The sequence below is a fragment of the Castor canadensis genome, chromosome 9, assembly GCF_047511655.1.
Source record: "Castor canadensis chromosome 9, mCasCan1.hap1v2, whole genome shotgun sequence".
Classification (NCBI taxonomy): Eukaryota; Metazoa; Chordata; class Mammalia; order Rodentia; family Castoridae; genus Castor; species Castor canadensis.
This window is the reverse complement of record NC_133394.1, coordinates 55,733,866-55,749,360: the sequence shown is the minus strand read 5'-3', so window position 1 is coordinate 55,749,360 and position 15,495 is coordinate 55,733,866.

Below are 15,495 nucleotides of genomic sequence, written 5' to 3'. Positions count from 1 at the left end.
ATCAATTTTACACTTGTCTTTATTGACCCTCAGCCCCTAACACAATATTTTCATCAGACGTTCCCTTCTACTCCCAAACATCCAAAGTAATCAGCAAATCACTGAGGGCCATTTCCAGGAGGCAAAAAGTGGCAAAAGGTAAGCTTACGACATTCCTGACAGTGAATGCGCAGTTCGGGATCTAGCCCAGATCAAGGTTTGAAAGGGATGTGGGAAGAAAATTTACCATGTGCTGCAATATGCAGTTAATGAAGGTCAGAAGCCCAAGGTCACTGTGGCCTGAGGATAGATTCCAACTCATACCATAGCTCTTTAGTCAAGAACCTCCATTTTACACGCATCTAAGTCATGCAGTCAGTTGATCCTTTCCTGCTCTGTCAACAGTTTCCCCGGGAATGCCCACATTTGGGAGGACAGGTGAGACCTCAACTCTAGAAATCTTAAGCCAGGGAGACACCCAGACAGGTGCACAGAAAACTATGTATGGAAAGTACTCTGGGCACATAGAGGACAGAGCACGTGTTTCCCGAGAGGAATGAAAAGGAACATAAAACTTCTTTTAGAAAGGGTCTGGGCCTTCTTCAGATTTTAGACATGATTCTTAGTCTGATTCTGGGTGAGGGTAGGGATGCAGCCTTGAGCACACATCCTTGCTGCACGGAGAATAGATGTGTCATGATTTTCTTGATAGAAATATAGACGTGATCAGAGACAGGTCAATGGAAGGAATGCTCTCATGCTTGCCTTCGGGTGAAGGTCCTGGCATTGCATCATCCTGGCTTGGCTCATCAAGGGACTCCTTTTCCTCCTCGATTGAATCATGGAACCTGGTTGAAGATGTGCAGTCCACTGCCTCCTCTGCATTGGTGACATCCACATGAACATTCTCATTTACTTTTGGATACCCTTCACGTATTGGAACAAAATTAAGTGTAGATTTAGGCTGATCATGAGGGGTGTGATCAATCCCAAGTGACCATGACTGTGTGCACAAAGTGGTGTTTGCATGGTTCCCCGGGAGCTTCTGGTACGTGAAAGGCCATGTTCCACTTGGAACATAACGAGAACTCCCTTGGCAGGAGCCGTGTATACAGGTGGGAAAATTCAGGGCTTCAGCAAATAAGGAGAAAAAGAATGTCTGAAACGTTTCTTTTCTGCATGGAATGTAAAGATCTGTTAGTGTATTGGACAGCAATGGCTTTTGGTCAGTTCCCATTGGAGACTTTCTCGGGTCTTCTAATATCCACCCAGGAGCCATGTATACCCACTTGCATCAGTGCTTATAATCACTTATGTAATTCGTTTACCGACCACATTCTAAGACACATCACCTTCAGGCCCACTGCTTTTCAGATGAATGTGCTTAGCATGCTGGGACTCATGGAAATAATTTTCCTGACCTCTCTTTTGAAGGAAAAGAAATCGGTTTGAATGGGGTAGACCCCATGTCATGGAGACAGGTCAACTACCACTTGATTTTTCCATTTGGAATGCGTTCTTGTTGTTGGAATCTTTCCCGGAAACAAGAGATAGGTCCCATATACCTGACAATTTTAGGCCGCTACTATGAGGTTTTCCAGCTAAATATTAGGTAATGGATCTCTATTGTCTCCTGAATAGGGTTAATTTTAAAATAATATAAAGCAACAAAGGATCGTCCCCTCACATTTTTCATTTTCATCCCTTCTGTGCGCCATGGTACTACTTTTCTAAATGCATGAAGGCTACAGGCAAACAGAATATGAAAAGAAAATCTGCACCTAACTCAAACATTATTTCTACCATTCTTCTTAGCACATATCCTTTAGGCAATGTGCCTTATCTACCTGCACATTCCATTTAGGCAATTGAAGAGGTGAAGAAAGAAGACATTAGACAACTTCTTCAAACCTTGAGATATTCCTCTGTCAATATGGAGAGTTTGTCTTAAAGTGCATGTAAACATGAAGGTTCAATTGTATACAAATTTGTTTCCCTGCTATTGTTTTGTGTAAAAATGCCCCAATTAGTCCCTATTTTTTCCATGTGAATATAAGACTGCTGGCTCCCCTGGACATAACCTGTATACACTTGAATTTGAAGAGGGTTGTGAATGAGGATAGTTGACATGAGCTCTGGTAAATTCCTCACTATATCGAAAGCTTTAGGGAAGGCCGTTTTTGGTGTATGTTCCTGGATTTGAGAGTACATGTTGTCATTGTGATAGATGAAACTGTATGGTTTTGCCTTGGCAAGATGAGGGGAGAGAGCAGCTAAATGGCAAGAAACCCTCTGCTACACTGCCTGGATCAATTTGGGTTTGCAGGTCTCAATGCTCAAACTCAGGCTGTGAAAATTAAATTCATCAATTTTACACTGGTCTTTATTGTCCCTCAGCCCCTAACACAATATTTTCATCAGAAGTTCCCTTCTACTAACAAACATCCAAAGTAATCAGCAAATCACTGAGGGCCATTTCCAGGAGGCAAAAAGTGGCAAAAGGTAAGCTTACAACATTCCTGACAGTGAATGCGCAGTTCGGGATCTAGCCCAGATCAAGGTTTGAAAGGGATGTGGGAAGAAAATTTACCATGTGCTGCAATATGCAGTTAATGAAGGTCAGAAGCCCAAGGTCATTGTGGCCTGAAGATAGATTCCAACTCATACCATAGCTCTTTAGTCAAGAACCTCCATTTTACACGCATCTAAGTCATGCAGTCAGTTGATCCTTTCCTGCTCTGTCAACAGTTTCCCCGGGAATGCCCACATTTGGGAGGACAGGTGAGACCTCAACTCTAGAAACCTTAAGCCAGGGAGACACCCAGACAGGTGCACAGAAAACTATGTATGGAAAGTACTCTGGGCACATAGAGGACAGAGCACGTGTTTCCCGAGAGGAATGAAAAGGAACATAAAACTTCTTTTAGAAAGGGTCTGGGCCTTCTTCAGATTTTAGACATGATTCTTAGTCTGATTCTGGGTGAGGGTAGGGATGCAGCCTTGAGCACACATCCTTGCTGCACGGAGAATAGATGTGTCATGATTTTCTTGATAGAAATATAGACATGATCAGAGACAGGTCAATGGAAGGAATGCTCTCATGCTTGCCTTCGGGTGAAGGTCCTGGCATTGCATCATCCTGGCTTGGCTCATCAAGGGACTCCTTTTCCTCCTTGATTGAATCATGGAACCTGGTTGAAGATGTGCAGTCCACTGCCTCCTCTGCATTGGTGACATCCACATGAACATTCTCATTTACTTTTGGATACCCTTCACCTATTGGAACAAAATTAAGTGTAGATTTAGGCTGGTCATGAGGGGTGTGATCAATCCCAAGTGACCATGACTGTGTGCACAAAGTGGTGTTTGCATGGTTCCCCGGGAGCTTCTGGTAGGTGAAAGGCCATGTTCCACTTGGAACATAATGAGAACTCCCTTTGCAGGAGCCATGTATACAGGTGGGAAAATTCAGGGCTTCAGGAAATAAGGAGAAAAAGAATGTTTGAAACGTTTCTTTAGGGCATGGAATGCAAAGATCTGTTAGTGTGTTGGACAGCAATGGCTTTTGGTCAGTTCCCATTGGAGACTTTCTTGGGTCTTCTAATATCCACCCAGGAGCCATGTATTCCCACTTGCATCAGTGCTTATAATCAGTTATGTAATTCGTTTACAGACCACATTCTAAGACACATCACCTTCAGGCCCACTGCTTTTCAGATGAATGTGCTTAGCATGCTGGGATTCATGGAAATAATTTTCCTGACCTCTCTTTTGAAGGAAAAGAAATCGGTTTTGAATGGGGCAGACCCCATGTCATGGAGACAGGTCATCTAACACTTGTTTTTTCCATTTGGAATGCGTACTTGTTGTTGGAATCTTTCCCGGAAACAAGAGATAGGTCCCATATACCTGACAATTTTAGGCCGCTACTATGAGGTTTTCCAGCTAAATATTAGGTAATGGATCTCTATTGTCTCCTGAATAGGGTAAATTTTAAAATAATATAAAGCAACAAAGGATCGTCCCCTCACATTTTTTCATTTTCATCCCTTCTGTGTGCCATGGTACTACTTTTCTAAATGCATGAAGGTTACAGGCAAACAGAATATGAAAAGAAAATCTGCACCTAACTCAAACATTATTTCTACCATTCTTCTTAGCACATATCCTTTAGGCAATGTGCCTTATATATATGCACATTCCATTTAGGCAATTGAAGAGGTGAAGAAAGAAGACATTACACAGCTTCTGCAAACCTTGAGATATTCCTCTGTCAATATGGAGAGTTTGTCTTAAAGTGCATGTAAACATGAAGGTTCAATTGTATACAAATTTGTTTCCCTGCTATTGTTTTGTGTAAAAATGCCCCAATTAGTCCCTATTTTTTCCATGTTAAAATAAGAATGCTGGCTGCCCTGGACATAACCTGTATACACTTCAATTTGAAGAGGGTTGTGAATGAGGATAGTTGACATGAGCTCTGGGAATTTCCTAACTATATCGAAAGCTTTAGGGAAGGCCGTTTTTGGTGTATGTTCCTGGATTTGAGAGTACATGTTGTCATTGTGATAGATGAAACTGTATGGTTTTGCCTTGGCAAGATGAGGGGAGAGAGCAGCTAAATGGCAAGAAACCCTCTGCTAAACTGCCTGGATCAATTTGGGTTTGCAGGTCTCAATGCTCAAACTCAGGCTGTGAAAATTAAATTCATCAATTTTACACTTGTCTTTATTGACCCTCAGCCCCTAACACAATATTTTCATCAGACGTTCCCTTCTACTCCCAAACATCCAAAGTAATCAGCAAATCACTGAGGGCCATTTCCAGGAGGCAAAAAGTGGCAAAAGGTAAGGTTACGACATTCCTGACAGTGAATGCGCACTTCGGGATCTAGCCCAGATCAAGGTTTGAAAGGGATGTGGGAAGAAAATTTACCATGTGCTGCAATATGCAGTTAATGAAGGTCAGAAGCCCAAGGTCACTGTGGCCTGAGGATAGATTACAACTCATACCATAGCTCTTTAGTCAAGAACCTCCATTTTACACGCATCTAAGTCATGCAGTCAGTTGATCCTTTCCTGCTCTGTCAACAGTTTCCCCGGGAATGCCCACATTTGGGAGGACAGGTGAGACCTCAACTCTAGAAATCTTAAGCCAGGGAGACACCCAGACAGGTGCACAGAAAACTATGTATGGAAAGTACTCTGGGCACATAGAGGACAGAGCACGTGTTTCCCGAGAGGAATGAAAAGGAACATAAAACTTCTTTTAGAAAGGGTCTGGGCCTTCTTCAGATTTTAGACATGATTCTTAGTCTGATTCTGGGTGAGGGTAGGGATGCAGCCTTGAGCACACATCCTTGCTGCACGGAGAATAGATGTGTCATGATTTTCTTGATAGAAATATAGACGTGATCAGAGACAGGTCAATGGAAGGAATGCTCTCATGCTTGCCTTCGGGTGAAGGTCCTGGCATTGCATCATCCTGGCTTGGCTCATCAAGGGACTCCTTTTCCTCCTCGATTGAATCATGGAACCTGGTTGAAGATGTGCAGTCCACTGCCTCCTCTGCATTGGTGACATCCACATGAACATTCTCATTTACTTTTGGATACCCTTCACCTATTGGAACAAAATTAACTGTAGGTTTAGGCTGGTCATGAGGGGTGTGATCAATCCCAAGTGACCATGACTGTGTGCACAAAGTGGTGTTTGCATGGTTCCCCGGGAGCTTCTGGTAGGTGAAAGGCCATGTTCCACTTGGAACATAATGAGAATTCCCTTTGCAGGAGCCATGTATACAGGTGGGAAAATTCAGGGCTTCAGCAAATAAGGAGAAAAAGAATGTTTGAAACGTTTCTTTAGGGCATGGAATGCAAAGATCTGTTAGTGTGTTGGACAGCAATGGCTTTTGGTCAGTTCCCATTGGAGACTTTCTTGGGTCTTCTAATATCCACCCAGGAGCCATGTATTCCCACTTGCATCAGTGCTTATAATCAGTTATGTAATTCGTTTACAGACCACATTCTAAGACACATCACCTTCAGGCCCACTGCTTTTCAGATGAATGTGCTTAGCATGCTGGGATTCATGGAAATAATTTTCCTGACCTCTCTTTTGAAGGAAAAGAAATCGGTTTTGAATGGGGCAGACCCCATGTCATGGAGACAGGTCATCTACCACTTGTTTTTTCCATTTGGAATGCGTACTTGTTGTTGGAATCTTTCCCGGAAACAAGAGATAGGTCCCATATACCTGACAATTTTAGGCCGCTACTATGAGGTTTTCCAGCTAAATATTAGGTAATGGATCTCTATTGTCTCCTGAATAGGGTAAATTTTAAAATAATATAAAGCAACAAAGGATCGTCCCCTCACATTTTTTCATTTTCATCCCTTCTGTGTGCCATGGTACTACTTTTCTAAATGCATGAAGGTTACAGGCAAACAGAATATGAAAAGAAAATCTGCACCTAACTCAAACATTATTTCTACCATTCTTCTTAGCACATATCCTTTAGGCAATGTGCCTTATATATATGCACATTCCATTTAGGCAATTGAAGAGGTGAAGAAAGAAGACATTACACAGCTTCTGCAAACCTTGAGATATTCCTCTGTCAATATGGAGAGTTTGTCTTAAAGTGCATGTAAACATGAAGGTTCAATTGTATACAAATTTGTTTCCCTGCTATTGTTTTGTGTAAAAATGCCCCAATTAGTCCCTATTTTTTCCATGTTAAAATAAGAATGCTGGCTGCCCTGGACATAACCTGTATACACTTCAATTTGAAGAGGGTTGTGAATGAGGATAGTTGACATGAGCTCTGGGAATTTCCTAACTATATCGAAAGCTTTAGGGAAGGCCGTTTTTGGTGTATGTTCCTGGATTTGAGAGTACATGTTGTCATTGTGATAGATGAAACTGTATGGTTTTGCCTTGGCAAGATGAGGGGAGAGAGCAGCTAAATGGCAAGAAACCCTCTGCTAAACTGCCTGGATCAATTTGGGTTTGCAGGTCTCAATGCTCAAACTCAGGCTGTGAAAATTAAATTCATCAATTTTACACTTGTCTTTATTGACCCTCAGCCCCTAACACAATATTTTCATCAGACGTTCCCTTCTACTCCCAAACATCCAAAGTAATCAGCAAATCACTGAGGGCCATTTCCAGGAGGCAAAAAGTGGCAAAAGGTAAGCTTACGACATTCCTGACAGTGAATGCGCACTTCGGGATCTAGCCCAGATCAAGGTTTGAAAGGGATGTGGGAAGAAAATTTACCATGTGCTGCAATATGCAGTTAATGAAGGTCAGAAGCCCAAGGTCACTGTGGCCTGAGGATAGATTCCAACTCATACCATAGCTCTTTAGTCAAGAACCTCCATTTTACACGCATCTAAGTCATGCAGTCAGTTGATCCTTTCCTGCTCTGTCAACAGTTTCCCCGGGAATGCCCACATTTGGGAGGACAGGTGAGACCTCAACTCTAGAAATCTTAAGCCAGGGAGACACCCAGACAGGTGCACAGAAAACTATGTATGGAAAGTACTCTGGGCACATAGAGGACAGAGCACGTGTTTCCCGAGAGGAATGAAAAGGAACATAAAACTTCTTTTAGAAAGGGTCTGGGCCTTCTTCAGATTTTAGACATGATTCTTAGTCTGATTCTGGGTGAGGGTAGGGATGCAGCCTTGAGCACACATCCTTGCTGCACGGAGAATAGATGTGTCATGATTTTCTTGATAGAAATATAGACGTGATCAGAGACAGGTCAATGGAAGGAATGCTCTCATGCTTGCCTTCGGGTGAAGGTCCTGGCATTGCATCATCCTGGCTTGGCTCATCAAGGGACTCCTTTTCCTCCTCGATTGAATCATGGAACCTGGTTGAAGATGTGCAGTCCACTGCCTCCTGTGCATTGGTGACATCCACATGAACATTCTCATTTACTTTTGGATACCCTTCACCTATTGGAACAAAATTAAGTGTAGATTTAGGCTGGTCATGAGGGGTGTGATCAATCCCAAGTGACCATGACTGTGTGCACAAAGTGGTGTTTGCATGGTTCCCCGGGAGCTTCTGGTAGGTGAAAGGCCATGTTCCACTTGGAACATAATGAGAACTCCCTTTGCAGGAGCCATGTATACAGGTGGGAAAATTCAGGGCTTCAGGAAATAAGGAGAAAAAGAATGTCTGAAACGGTTCTTTCCTGCATGGAATGTAAAGATCTGTTAGTGTGTTGGACAGCAATGGCTTTTGGTCAGTTCCCATTGGAGACTTTCTTGGGTCTTCTAATATCCACCCAGGAGCCATGTATTCCCACTTGCATCAGTGCTTATAATCAGTTATGTAATTCGTTTACCGACCACATTCTAAGACACATCACCTTCAGGCCCACTGCTTTTCAGATGAATGTGCTTAGCATGCTGGGATTCATGGAAATAATTTTCCTGACCTCTCTTTTGAAGGAAAAGAAATCGGTTTTGAATGGGGCAGACCCCATGTCATGGAGACAGGTCATCTACCACTTGATTTTTCCATTTGGAATGCGTACTTGTTGTTGGAATCTTTCCTGGAAAGAAGAGATAGGTCCCATATACCTGACAATTTTAGGCCGCTACTATGAGGTTTTCCAGCTAAATATTAGGTAATGGATCTCTATTGTCTCCTGAATAGGGTAAATTTTAAAATAATATAAAGCAACAAAGGATCGTCCCCTCACATTTTTTCATTTTCATCCCTTCTGTGTGCCATGGTACTACTTTTCTAAATGCATGAAGGTTACAGGCAAACAGAATATGAAAAGAAAATCTGCACCTAACTCAAACATTATTTCTACCATTCTTCTTAGCACATATCCTTTAGGCAATGTGCCTTATATATCTGCACATTCCATTTAGGCAATTGAAGAGGTGAAGAAAGAAGACATTACACAGCTTCTGCAAACCTTGAGATATTCCTCTGTCAATATGGAGAGTTTGTCTTAAAGTGCATGTAAACATGAAGGTTCAATTGTATACAAATTTGTTTCCCTGCTATTGTTTTGTGTAAAAATGCGCCAATTAGTCCCTATTTTTTCCATGTTAAAATAAGAATGCTGGCTGCCCTGGACATAACCTGTATACACTTCAATTTGAAGAGGGTTGTGAATGAGGATAGTTGACATGAGCTCTGGTAATTTCCTAACTATATCGAAAGCTTTAGGGAAGGCCGTTTTTGGTGTATGTTCCTGGATTTGAGAGTACATGTTGTCATTGTGATAGATGAAACTGTATGGTTTTGCCTTGGCAAGATGAGGGGAGAGAGCAGCTAAATGGCAAGAAACCCTCTGCTAAACTGCCTGGATCAATTTGGGTTTGCAGGTCTCAATGCTCAAACTCAGGCTGTGAAAATTAAATTCATCAATTTTACACTTGTCTTTATTGACCCTCAGCCCCTAACACAATATTTTCATCAGACGTTCCCTTCTACTCCCAAACATCCAAAGTAATCAGCAAATCACTGAGGGCCATTTCCAGGAGGCAAAAAGTGGCAAAAGGTAAGGTTACGACATTCCTGACAGTGAATGCGCACTTCGGGATCTAGCCCAGATCAAGGTTTGAAAGGGATGTGGGAAGAAAATTTACCATGTGCTGCAATATGCAGTTAATGAAGGTCAGAAGCCCAAGGTCACTGTGGCCTGAGGATAGATTCCAACTCATACCATAGCTCTTTAGTCAAGAACCTCCATTTTACACGCATCTAAGTCATGCAGTCAGTTGATCCTTTCCTGCTCTGTCAACAGTTTCCCCGGGAATGCCCACATTTGGGAGGACAGGTGAGACCTCAACTCTAGAAATCTTAAGCCAGGGAGACACCCAGACAGGTGCACAGAAAACTATGTATGGAAAGTACTCTGGGCACATAGAGGACAGAGCACGTGTTTCCCGAGAGGAATGAAAAGGAACATAAAACTTCTTTTAGAAAGGGTCTGGGCCTTCTTCAGATTTTAGACATGATTCTTAGTCTGATTCTGGGTGAGGGTAGGGATGCAGCCTTGAGCACACATCCTTGCTGCACGGAGAATAGATGTGTCATGATTTTCTTGATAGAAATATAGACGTGATCAGAGACAGGTCAATGGAAGGAATGCTCTCATGCTTGCCTTCGGGTGAAGGTCCTGGCATTGCATCATCCTGGCTTGGCTCATCAAGGGACTCCTTTTCCTCCTCGATTGAATCATGGAACCTGGTTGAAGATGTGCAGTCCACTGCCTCCTCTGCATTGGTGACATCCACATGAACATTCTCATTTACTTTTGGATACCCTTCACCTATTGGAACAAAATTAAGTGTAGATTTAGGCTGGTCATGAGGGGTGTGATCAATCCCAAGTGACCATGACTGTGTGCACAAAGTGGTGTTTGCATGGTTCCCCGGGAGCTTCTGGTAGGTGAAAGGCCATGTTCCACTTGGAACATAATGAGAACTCCCTTTGCAGGAGCCATGTATACAGGTGGGAAAATTCAGGGCTTCAGGAAATAAGGAGAAAAAGAATGTCTGAAACGGTTCTTTCCTGCATGGAATGTAAAGATCTGTTAGTGTGTTGGACAGCAATGGCTTTTGGTCAGTTCCCATTGGAGACTTTCTTGGGTCTTCTAATATCCACCCAGGAGCCATGTATTCCCACTTGCATCAGTGCTTATAATCAGTTATGTAATTCGTTTACCGACCACATTCTAAGACACATCACCTTCAGGCCCACTGCTTTTCAGATGAATGTGCTTAGCATGCTGGGATTCATGGAAATAATTTTCCTGACCTCTCTTTTGAAGGAAAAGAAATCGGTTTTGAATGGGGCAGACCCCATGTCATGGAGACAGGTCATCTACCACTTGATTTTTCCATTTGGAATGCGTACTTGTTGTTGGAATCTTTCCTGGAAAGAAGAGATAGGTCCCATATACCTGACAATTTTAGGCCGCTACTATGAGGTTTTCCAGCTAAATATTAGGTAATGGATCTCTATTGTCTCCTGAATAGGGTAAATTTTAAAATAATATAAAGCAACAAAGGATCGTCCCCTCATTTTTTTTCATTTTCATCCCTTCTGTGTGCCATGGTACTACTTTTCTAAATGCATGAAGGTTACAGGCAAACAGAATATGAAAAGAAAATCTGCACCTAACTCAAACATTATTTCTACCATTCTTCTTAGCACATATCCTTTAGGCAATGTGCCTTATATATCTGCACATTCCATTTAGGCAATTGAAGAGGTGAAGAAAGAAGACATTACACAGCTTCTGCAAACCTTGAGATATTCCTCTGTCAATATGGAGAGTTTGTCTTAAAGTGCATGTAAACATGAAGGTTCAATTGTATACAAATTTGTTTCCCTGCTATTGTTTTGTGTAAAAATGCCCCAATTAGTCCCTATTTTTTCCATGTTAAAATAAGAATGCTGGCTGCCCTGGACATAACCTGTATACACTTCAATTTGAAGAGGGTTGTGAATGAGGATAGTTGACATGAGCTCTGGTAATTTCCTAACTATATCGAAAGCTTTAGGGAAGGCCGTTTTTGGTGTATGTTCCTGGATTTGAGAGTACATGTTGTCATTGTGATAGATGAAACTGTATGGTTTTGCCTTGGCAAGATGAGGGGAGAGAGCAGCTAAATGGGAAGAAACCCTCTGCTAAATTGCCTGGATCAATTTGGGTTTGCAGGTCTCAATGCTCAAACTCAGGCTGTGAAAATTAAATTCATCAATTTTACACTTGTCTTTATTGACCCTCAGCCCCTAACACAATATTTTCATCAGACGTTCCCTTCTACTCCCAAACATCCAAAGTAATCAGCAAATCACTGAGGGCCATTTCCAGGAGGCAAAAAGTGGCAAAAGGTAAGCTTACGACATTCCTGACAGTGAATGCGCAGTTCGGGATCTAGCCCAGATCAAGGTTTGAAAGGGATGTGGGAAGAAAATTTACCATGTGCTGCAATATGCAGTTAATGAAGGTCAGAAGCCCAAGGTCACTGTGGCCTGAGGATAGATTCCAACTCATATCATAGCTCTTTAGTCAAGAACCTCCATTTTACACGCATCTAAGTCATGCAGTCAGTTGATCCTTTCCTGCTCTGTCAACAGTTTCCCCGGGAATGCCCACATTTGGGAGGACAGGTGAGACCTCAACTCTAGAAATCTTAAGCCAGGGAGACACCCAGACAGGTGCACAGAAAACTATGTATGGAAAGTACTCTGGGCACATAGAGGACAGAGCACGTGTTTCCCGAGAGGAATGAAAAGGAACATAAAACTTCTTTTAGAAAGGGTCTGGGCCTTCTTCAGATTTTAGACATGATTCTTAGTCTGATTCTGGGTGAGGGTAGGGATGCAGCCTTGAGCACACATCCTTGCTGCACGGAGAATAGATGTGTCATGATTTTCTTGATAGAAATATAGACGTGATCAGAGACAGGTCAATGGAAGGAATGCTCTCATGCTTGCCTTCGGGTGAAGGTCCTGGCATTGCATCATCCTGGCTTGGCTCATCAAGGGACTCCTTTTCCTCCTCGATTGAATCATGGAACCTGGTTGAAGATGTGCAGTCCACTGCCTCCTCTGCATTGGTGACATCCACATGAACATTCTCATTTACTTTTGGATACCCTTCACCTATTGGAACAAAATTAAGTGTAGATTTAGGCTGGTCATGAGGGGTGTGATCAATCCCAAGTGACCATGACTGTGTGCACAAAGTGGTGTTTGCATGGTTCCCCGGGAGCTTCTGGTAGGTGAAAGGCCATGCTCCACTTGGAACATAATGAGAACTCCCTTTGCAGGAGCCATGTATACAGGTGGGAAAATTCAGGGCTTCAGGAAATAAGGAGAAAAAGAATGTCTGAAACGGTTCTTTCCTGCATGGAATGTAAAGATCTGTTAGTGTGTTGGACAGCAATGGCTTTTGGTCAGTTCCCATTGGAGACTTTCTTGGGTCTTCTAATATCCACCCAGGAGCCATGTATTCCCACTTGCATCAGTGCTTATAATCAGTTATGTAATTCGTTTACCGACCACATTCTAAGACACATCACCTTCAGGCCCACTGCTTTTCAGATGAATGTGCTTAGCATGCTGGGATTCATGGAAATAATTTTCCTGACCTCTCTTTTGAAGGAAAAGAAATCGGTTTTGAATGGGGCAGACCCCATGTCATGGAGACAGGTCATCTACCACTTGATTTTTCCATTTGGAATGCGTACTTGTTGTTGGAATCTTTCCTGGAAAGAAGAGATAGGTCCCATATACCTGACAATTTTAGGCCGCTACTATGAGGTTTTCCAGCTAAATATTAGGTAATGGATCTCTATTGTCTCCTGAATAGGGTAAATTTTAAAATAATATAAAGCAACAAAGGATCGTCCCCTCACATTTTTTCATTTTCATCCCTTCTGTGTGCCATGGTACTACTTTTCTAAATGCATGAAGGTTACAGGCAAACAGAATATGAAAAGAAAATCTGCACCTAACTCAAACATTATTTCTACCATTCTTCTTAGCACATATCCTTTAGGCAATGTGCCTTATATATCTGCACATTCCATTTAGGCAATTGAAGAGGTGAAGAAAGAAGACATTACACAGCTTCTGCAAACCTTGAGATATTCCTCTGTCAATATGGAGAGTTTGTCTTAAAGTGCATGTAAACATGAAGGTTCAATTGTATACAAATTTGTTTCCCTGCTATTGTTTTGTGTAAAAATGCCCCAATTAGTCCCTATTTTTTCCATGTTAAAATAAGAATGCTGGCTGCCCTGGACATAACCTGTATACACTTCAATTTGAAGAGGGTTGTGAATGAGGATAGTTGACATGAGCTCTGGTAATTTCCTAACTATATCGAAAGCTTTAGGGAAGGCCGTTTTTGGTGTATGTTCCTGGATTTGAGAGTACATGTTGTCATTGTGATAGATGAAACTGTATGGTTTTGCCTTGGCAAGATGAGGGGAGAGAGCAGCTAAATGGCAAGAAACCCTCTGCTAAACTGCCTGGATCAATTTGGGTTTGCAGGTCTCAATGCTCAAACTCAGGCTGTGAAAATTAAATTCATCAATTTTACACTTGTCTTTATTGACCCTCAGCCCCTAACACAATATTTTCATCAGACGTTCCCTTCTACTCCCAAACATCCAAAGTAATCAGCAAATCACTGAGGGCCATTTCCAGGAGGCAAAAAGTGGCAAAAGGTAAGGTTACGACATTCCTGACAGTGAATGCGCACTTCGGGATCTAGCCCAGATCAAGGTTTGAAAGGGATGTGGGAAGAAAATTTACCATGTGCTGCAATATGCAGTTAATGAAGGTCAGAAGCCCAAGGTCACTGTGGCCTGAGGATAGATTCCAACTCATACCATAGCTCTTTAGTCAAGAACCTCCATTTTACACGCATCTAAGTCATGCAGTCAGTTGATCCTTTCCTGCTCTGTCAACAGTTTCCCCGGGAATGCCCACATTTGGGAGGACAGGTGAGACCTCAACTCTAGAAATCTTAAGCCAGGGAGACACCCAGACAGGTGCACAGAAAACTATGTATGGAAAGTACTCTGGGCACATAGAGGACAGAGCACGTGTTTCCCGAGAGGAATGAAAAGGAACATAAAACTTCTTTTAGAAAGGGTCTGGGCCTTCTTCAGATTTTAGACATGATTCTTAGTCTGATTCTGGGTGAGGGTAGGGATGCAGCCTTGAGCACACATCCTTGCTGCACGGAGAATAGATGTGTCATGATTTTCTTGATAGAAATATAGACGTGATCAGAGACAGGTCAATGGAAGGAATGCTCTCATGCTTGCCTTCGGGTGAAGGTCCTGGCATTGCATCATCCTGGCTTGGCTCATCAAGGGACTCCTTTTCCTCCTCGATTGAATCATGGAACCTGGTTGAAGATGTGCAGTCCACTGCCTCCTCTGCATTGGTGACATCCACATGAACATTCTCATTTACTTTTGGATACCCTTCACCTATTGGAACAAAATTAACTGTAGGTTTAGGCTGGTCATGAGGGGTGTGATCAATCCCAAGTGACCATGACTGTGTGCACAAAGTGGTGTTTGCATGGTTCCCCGGGAGCTTCTGGTAGGTGAAAGGCCATGTTCCACTTGGAACATAATGAGAACTCCCTTTGCAGGAGCCATGTATACAGGTGGGAAAATTCAGGGCTTCAGCAAATAAGGAGAAAAAGAATGTTTGAAACGTTTCTTTAGGGCATGGAATGCAAAGATCTGTTAGTGTGTTGGACAGCAATGGCTTTTGGTCAGTTCCCATTGGAGACTTTCTTGGGTCTTCTAATATCCACCCAGGAGCCATGTATTCCCACTTGCATCAGTGCTTATAATCAGTTATGTAATTCGTTTACAGACCACATTCTAAGACACATCACCTTCAGGCCCACTGCTTTTCAGATGAATGTGCTTAGCATGCTGGGATTCATGGAAATAATTTTCCTGACCTCTCTTTTGAAGGAAAAGAAATCGGT